Genomic DNA, 6,761 nt, shown 5'->3' with positions numbered 1-6,761 from the left:
TTTTCTAGGCATAGAAGTAAAAGAAAATATATGATGGCATCTTCATCTCTCAAGAAAAATATGCAAGGTGAATCTCAGAGAGCTTCAAAATGTAGTTCAATAAAGCAACCTTAACACCAACATCAGTAGGTCTAATGTTGAGTAAGGAAGATTGCACAAAAGTGTAAATTCAACACTATATAAGAGTATGGTTGGAAGCTTAATGTATTTGACTGCAACTTAGCTTGACATGATGTATGCATTAATTTTTATTTCTAGATCTATAGAAAAACCAAAGGATTCCCATTGACAAATGGGAAAGAAGATCGTAAGGTATGTGAATGGTACCAAGGGATTTGGGATTTTGTATACTGTAGATAATGATTTTAAGTTGGTTGGTTACACTAATAGTGATTGGGCTAGAAGTCTAGATGATAGGAAGAGAACTTTTAGATATGTGTTTCATATGGGATCGAGTGCAATTTCATGAGCATCCAAGAAGCAACCTATTTTTGCCCAGTCTACAATAGAAGTTGAATACATAGTAGTGAATACATCAACATGTCAAGCTATATGGTTAAGGAGAATCTTGAAAAATTTGAATGAAAGGCAAGAGGATGGAAGCAAAACATTTTGTGATAACATCTCCTCAAATGCATTGTCTAAGAATATAGTCTTCCATGGTAGAAGAAATCACATAGAAATTAGATATCAGTTCATTAGAGAGTTAGTGGAGAATGAAGATATCAAGATGGAATTTTGCAAGTCTGAGTAGTAGCTAGTAAACATATTGACTAAGCCTTTAGGAATTGCAAATTTTGTGCACCTAAGAAAGACTCTTGGTGTAGTTGATTTGGATCAGGAGTATTCCTTATTTTTTGTTTTGCTTAGGACAAAGGGGGAGTATTGAAATATCTGTGTGCAGTTTCTCCTTGAGCCAAATGCCCACCTACCACTTTAATGGCCTGTAGGAGAAACATATAGAAACATTAAATGCAGGTAGGTGAGTTCAAATTTGAAAAAGAAGGTAAAAATTTTGGAAGCCAAACAAAAAGGAAGGAATCTCATTCATTTGATAAATTTGAGAGTTAGAGAAGAGAGAAGTGCAGAGCACAAAGGTATGTTAATAGATAACACATTCATATAATTATGGTCAACTTCAAACTTGGAGATGAAATGAATCAAACAACCATAACTTGAATCATATTTTAGATTGCATCAAGAAAGAATTTGAACACTCATATGTTTTAGAACTCAATTGTTAGATATATGAATATGGGGAAATATTATTTGTAAAGATGAAATACTATTTTTCACTAGAGAAGATGCTTCTAGTATATTATGTTTTGCCAAACTATTTTCTGTTCCAAGAACCATCATTCTAGGAAATTATGAATTGACATTCTTCCAATATTTCCTAGTGTTTACTCCTAAACTATTTAATGGCAGTGTAGTATTATTATTCAGTAGTTGCTAATATTGAGTTTAGAATAAAGATGCTTGATTACCAAGTGGTTCATTGACAACAATTGGCATGGATGGTTGTTGAACTAGATATGCTACCTTATGTTGTTGTTGTAATGCACATAGTGAAAACATCATTGACTACATTGAAAAGAGAACAACAAACTTTAGTTTTGTGCCATAGAAACAAGATAATGGCACACTACCAAATTAGCTCAAACAAAAAGATCACCTTTACAAAATGGTTCATGATATTAGAATTTTTTTATTTTCTTTTATAATTTGAAGTCCTTATTAGCACTGATGTTTTGAAATTTGTTGTCTAATCTCTATTAGTTATGTTGAGGGAATTTCCATACCTAAGTTTCCTTCTCACCTTTTTAATGGTCACTTTTTCTTATTGTTACGAATCCCTCCTCACATAAATTGGGGTTGAAGGAAATATCCAAGATGATTTATATTTCCTTGATACTTTTTTTCAAGCTTTTGAGTACATAAATTATTGGCACAAAATCCACTGTTACAAAGAAATGTTTCTTCCTAGTCTACCTTAGATTTTTTAATATGAGTGGAGATGGATTAAACGAGTGAAATTTATAAATTCTTGGGTATATATTTTGTTTTCATGGATCTACTATTGGCCTTTAAAATGTTGTGTTTTTTCAAATAGTGAAAGAAATTTCTTTATCTAATAAAATTTATATTTGTTCAAAAAAAATTTCTACCACATATGCATAGTTTATTGTATTGGGATCTCTTTAAACCATCTTACAAAAAACTTGAAAAGTTTGTAAAGGCCTTAGACCTGTATCCACCTACAAGAAACACTTAGCCTTGTGTTCTAACTAGATTATGTTGTTATGTAGAGCCTAATCAGACTCAGAGGTTTATTCAACATGGTTTCCCTCCAAATTATTTCTGTGAGGGTTTGGGGGTAGTGCCCTTGCGGGGTACACTCCTTGTTATAGTATAGGGTGGGGTTGATGGGCAACACCCTTGTGGGGGTTTTATGGGGTAACGCCCCCAAAGCCAAAAATGACATTATATTGTAAAAGACATTAGCTACTATTTTTCTATTATTCTAGCCCTAATTTTTTAAGTGACAAAAAACTTGTATAAAAATAATTAGGGTTAGAGATTTTCAAAATGTGTGATATGAAAATTGGTTCTTACAATAGTATTGAGTTGTAAGGGATTATAGATTGTAATTAGGTTGTAATCACTAGATCATAATAATATTGGACTTGTTGTTTGGTGGAAGTAGCCTAGGGATTGGGTGAACCACATTAAATATTGTTGTCTCGTGTTCTCTTCTATGTGATATATTATTTTTTGATAGTGGATATATTTTCATGTAATTGTTATTTTTGTCTACGGTTAATCCTAACAGATTAATCTATCTATTTCTAATGATAAATTCTAGAAAATTATTCTTTGACAAATTTTATTTATCCAACTATCTAGTTCACAAACAAGCTGAGAAGGGGAATGAATTTAAAACCCTTTTTATAATAAAATACATTTTATAGGTTCGTTGCCCTATTGTTTCTAAAACATTTAGCATTCTCGAGAAGCTCTCAAACCTTAGATTTTTTTGGGATGAAGTATACATGTGTGATGGTCTATCTTTGAACCAAAAAAACATATGGTAGTATTTCCTTATCCAATCATAGGAATCCCTTTTATCCAATGTTTTTGGTCAAGGTCTCTTCTTTCATGTTATTATGAGTCTTTGCACATTAAAAGATATGCAATCCCCATTCCACCAAAAAAACCCCAAATTGATATAATTTTGAATTGGTTCTCTTAGGATGGAATTGATAAAAATTTAGATCTATTTATTTTAGGATGGAATTGCTCTTTCCTCATTAGAAAGATAGAAATGAAGTGTTATTTACCTCCAATTTTTTTTGATATTAATGCTTCTTTACATGTTATTTAAGCATGCTTTTTCAATAATGTCATGATGCATTTTCAAATGCAAGCTAATATGGCTTCCCTTGAGGTGGTTTTCTTGGAAGAGTTTCATAAGCATTCAACAAATTTACCTTGTATGGTTGCTAGCATGTCACCAAAAATTTCTAATTTTAGTGAATAGTCTCTACCTTATGGTCACTAGCATGGGTGCAGATCCTTTGGTTGCTATATGATGCATTCCTAGGCTCCTCACCAACCTAATGAATGTGGAAGATAATTTTAGTCCATCTTTCCTCTTGGTCAACTTTGGTTGACATATAAATAATGTAATTCCCTTTTCTCCACATGGCTCTAGCTAGCTAGGTTGTAGTAAAGAATCTAGGTGACCACTTCTTCCAATTGGTTCATATTGATGACTCTTTCTTGGTAAAAAAATGTAAGGAAGCAAAGGTGCATGGAATCAATTCTTACACTAATCTTTGAGAGGACGATTATGCAAATTCAACTAACTATTGCAAAGATCTCAAGAAATACATAATGATATAATCAAAATAACAATGAACACACAACAAAATGATTACCATGGTGAAATTCTTCCTGGAGAAAAACTGTACCCTCCAAAACCTGAACATGTATTATCAAACCAAGATGATTAAAATACACTTGCAATGCAAGTTCTTACAGGAGCACATCACTACAACTCGAACTTTGAGAGACTCTTTCTAGCACCAGTCTTGCAAACTGAATTCAAATACACAAATACCTCCCCAAGTCCTCCTTTTATAGTAATTTTACAACCTAGAAACCACTTGTGGTTTTACAAAACCATGGGCAAAACTACCATGCCACATGTTACCCATTTTTGACATTTATATTTCCAAGATGAGAAATAAACTAAGTTAAAATAGTAATCCTATCCATAATTTTGTCATAGTTTAGACCTCCATAAAGGTCATAAAACAAACAAACTATGCTCTAAAAATGGCCCTCCTATATTCTACTATGGACACGACACCTTTTGGTATTTTATACACTCTTTTCTAAGATATAAACAAGTGAAAAACTTCCACAAACAATTTTTGGAATTTTCCAGAAATAAGGTTAACACACATGTTTTCAACATTCTCCCACTTGTTGAACACCTTACAAGAGTCAAGGGATCCAAAATATCATGGACTTAATTGCTAGGGGATGAGAGACCCATAGACTTTGAACACAATCTAAACTTCTCTGTGCTCACAAGCTTAGTTAATGCATCAACAACATTCACCAAAGTCTCTACCTTCTCCAGCTTCATCTTGCCATCCTCAACCATATCTCTCACAAATGATATTGTATGTCAATGTGCTTGGTCCTGGGATGAAAAGTCGGGTTCTTCTCTAGGAAGATTGCACTCTAACTGTCACTATAAATTGTCACTGCATATTGTTTGAACTCTATGTCTGAACACAATCTCTTTAGCCAGATGGCTTCCTTGCAGGCATGAGTAGCTACCATATACTCTAGTTTAGTAGTTGACAAAGCAACTACAACCTACCACTTGTTGATCCAACTGATTGCACCACCAAATTATGTAAACACATATGCACTGGTGGATCTTCTACTATCAACATCACCAACTCAGTCTGAATCCACATAGCCTCAAATATCTAGGGAATGCTTGTTTCTTGTTCCATGAAAACATATCAAGTACTCTGAGGTACCCCACAAGTATCTGAAAACTCTTTTTACTACATCCCAATGTGCTCTTCCTAGATTAGACATATAACAAGAAAGTACTCTCACTGCTTGGGCAATGTCTGGTCTTGTACAGACCATATCATACATCAAACTTCCAATAGCACTCTAATATGGTACTTGACTCATGCAAGGCACTGTGAACTAGAAATCTTTGTTCCCATTATAACAGGAATACTCGATGGTCTTGAATCTTGCATATTGAACCTTCTCAAAATATTACCAACATACTTACTTTGGCCTAGCCAAAGCTTTCTGTTAAATCTATCTCTTATAATCTCCATTCCCAAAATGTACCTTGCTGCACCACAATCTTTTATTTCAAACTTTCCTAAGAATTGAGCTTTTAATTATGCAATCAAACCTTTTCCTTTGCCAATAAACAACATATCATCGATATACAAGGCAATAACTAGGAAACCATCACCATTAGATTTGAAATATATATAGTGATCAGATTTAGATCACACAAATCCCAAACTCAACACATATGTATCAAACTTATGGTACCACATCCTAGGACTCTATTTTAAACCATATAAAGATTTCTTGAATTTACAAACCAAATGACTTTTACCTTTTACCACATAATGCTTTCGCTGTGACATGTAAATTTCTTCATCCAAATCTCCATGAAGGAAAGTAGTTTTCACATACATTTTCTCAATCTCTAGATCATATGCTGCTGCAATAGAAAGAAAAAATATAATGGATGTCATTTTGCCTATTGGAGAAAAAATCTCACCATAATCTACTCCCTCAACCTGAGAGTAACCTTTTGCAATCAAATGTGCTTTATACTTCTCAATGCTTCCATCTGAACCCATCTTCCTTTTGAGCACCCATTTACAACCATCAGGCTTCCATCCTTTAGGCAATGGTACAAGCTCCCATGTTTGTTTTCTCTTAAGAGTTGTCATTTCTTCATTCATGGCTATCTTCAAGGACTCTAAATCATTCATACCAAGATCCTGTTGTACAAATCTCAACTCATCAATATTAGCATTCAATACAAATATGCATCTCCAATCATCAGGAGAATACCCATACCTTTTAGGTGGTTTCCTTTGTCTAGTAGATCTTTGAACAAGATTTGGTTCAGGTTTAGCTTTAGGTACCTCTTCTTCTACTGATGATTCAAAACTCATAGAGCTTTCTTTGATTTCTTGCCTTTCTAAAGGCCTTGATTCAACTTTCTCCAGTGTAGTAGGTAGTTAAATCACATCTCTCTTTTCTTCTATTCATTATGGTTGCACTGTAAGAGAAAAAGGCTTAGTTTCTCTAAAAATAACACTTCTGGAATAAAATACCTTTTGTGCAATAGGATCCCAAATCTTCTATCCTTTTATACCATAACTATATCTAATGAAGATACATTTGAAAACTTTGTCCAATTTTTCCCACTTCTCTTTTGGCACATAAGCATATGCTTCGCAACCAAACACTCTTAGATGTCTAAGTGAAGGCTTGTGGCCCGACCATGCTTCCATTGGCATCTTATCAATAATAGCTAATGTAGGAGACCTATTTATCAAGTAGTAGGCAGTGGCTATAGATTCAGCACAAAACTTTTGTTCTAGTCCAACACCACTCAACATAATCCTAGCCTTCTCCATCAAGGTCATGTTCAGTCTTTCTGTAACTCCATTCTACTATGGATAATA

This window comes from Cupressus sempervirens, chromosome 10 (genome assembly GCF_028749045.1).
Source record: "Cupressus sempervirens isolate cs-2001-9-10 chromosome 10, ASM2874904v1, whole genome shotgun sequence".
Lineage (NCBI taxonomy): Eukaryota > Viridiplantae > Streptophyta > Pinopsida > Cupressales > Cupressaceae > Cupressus > Cupressus sempervirens.
This window is presented reverse-complemented; position numbering follows the sequence as displayed.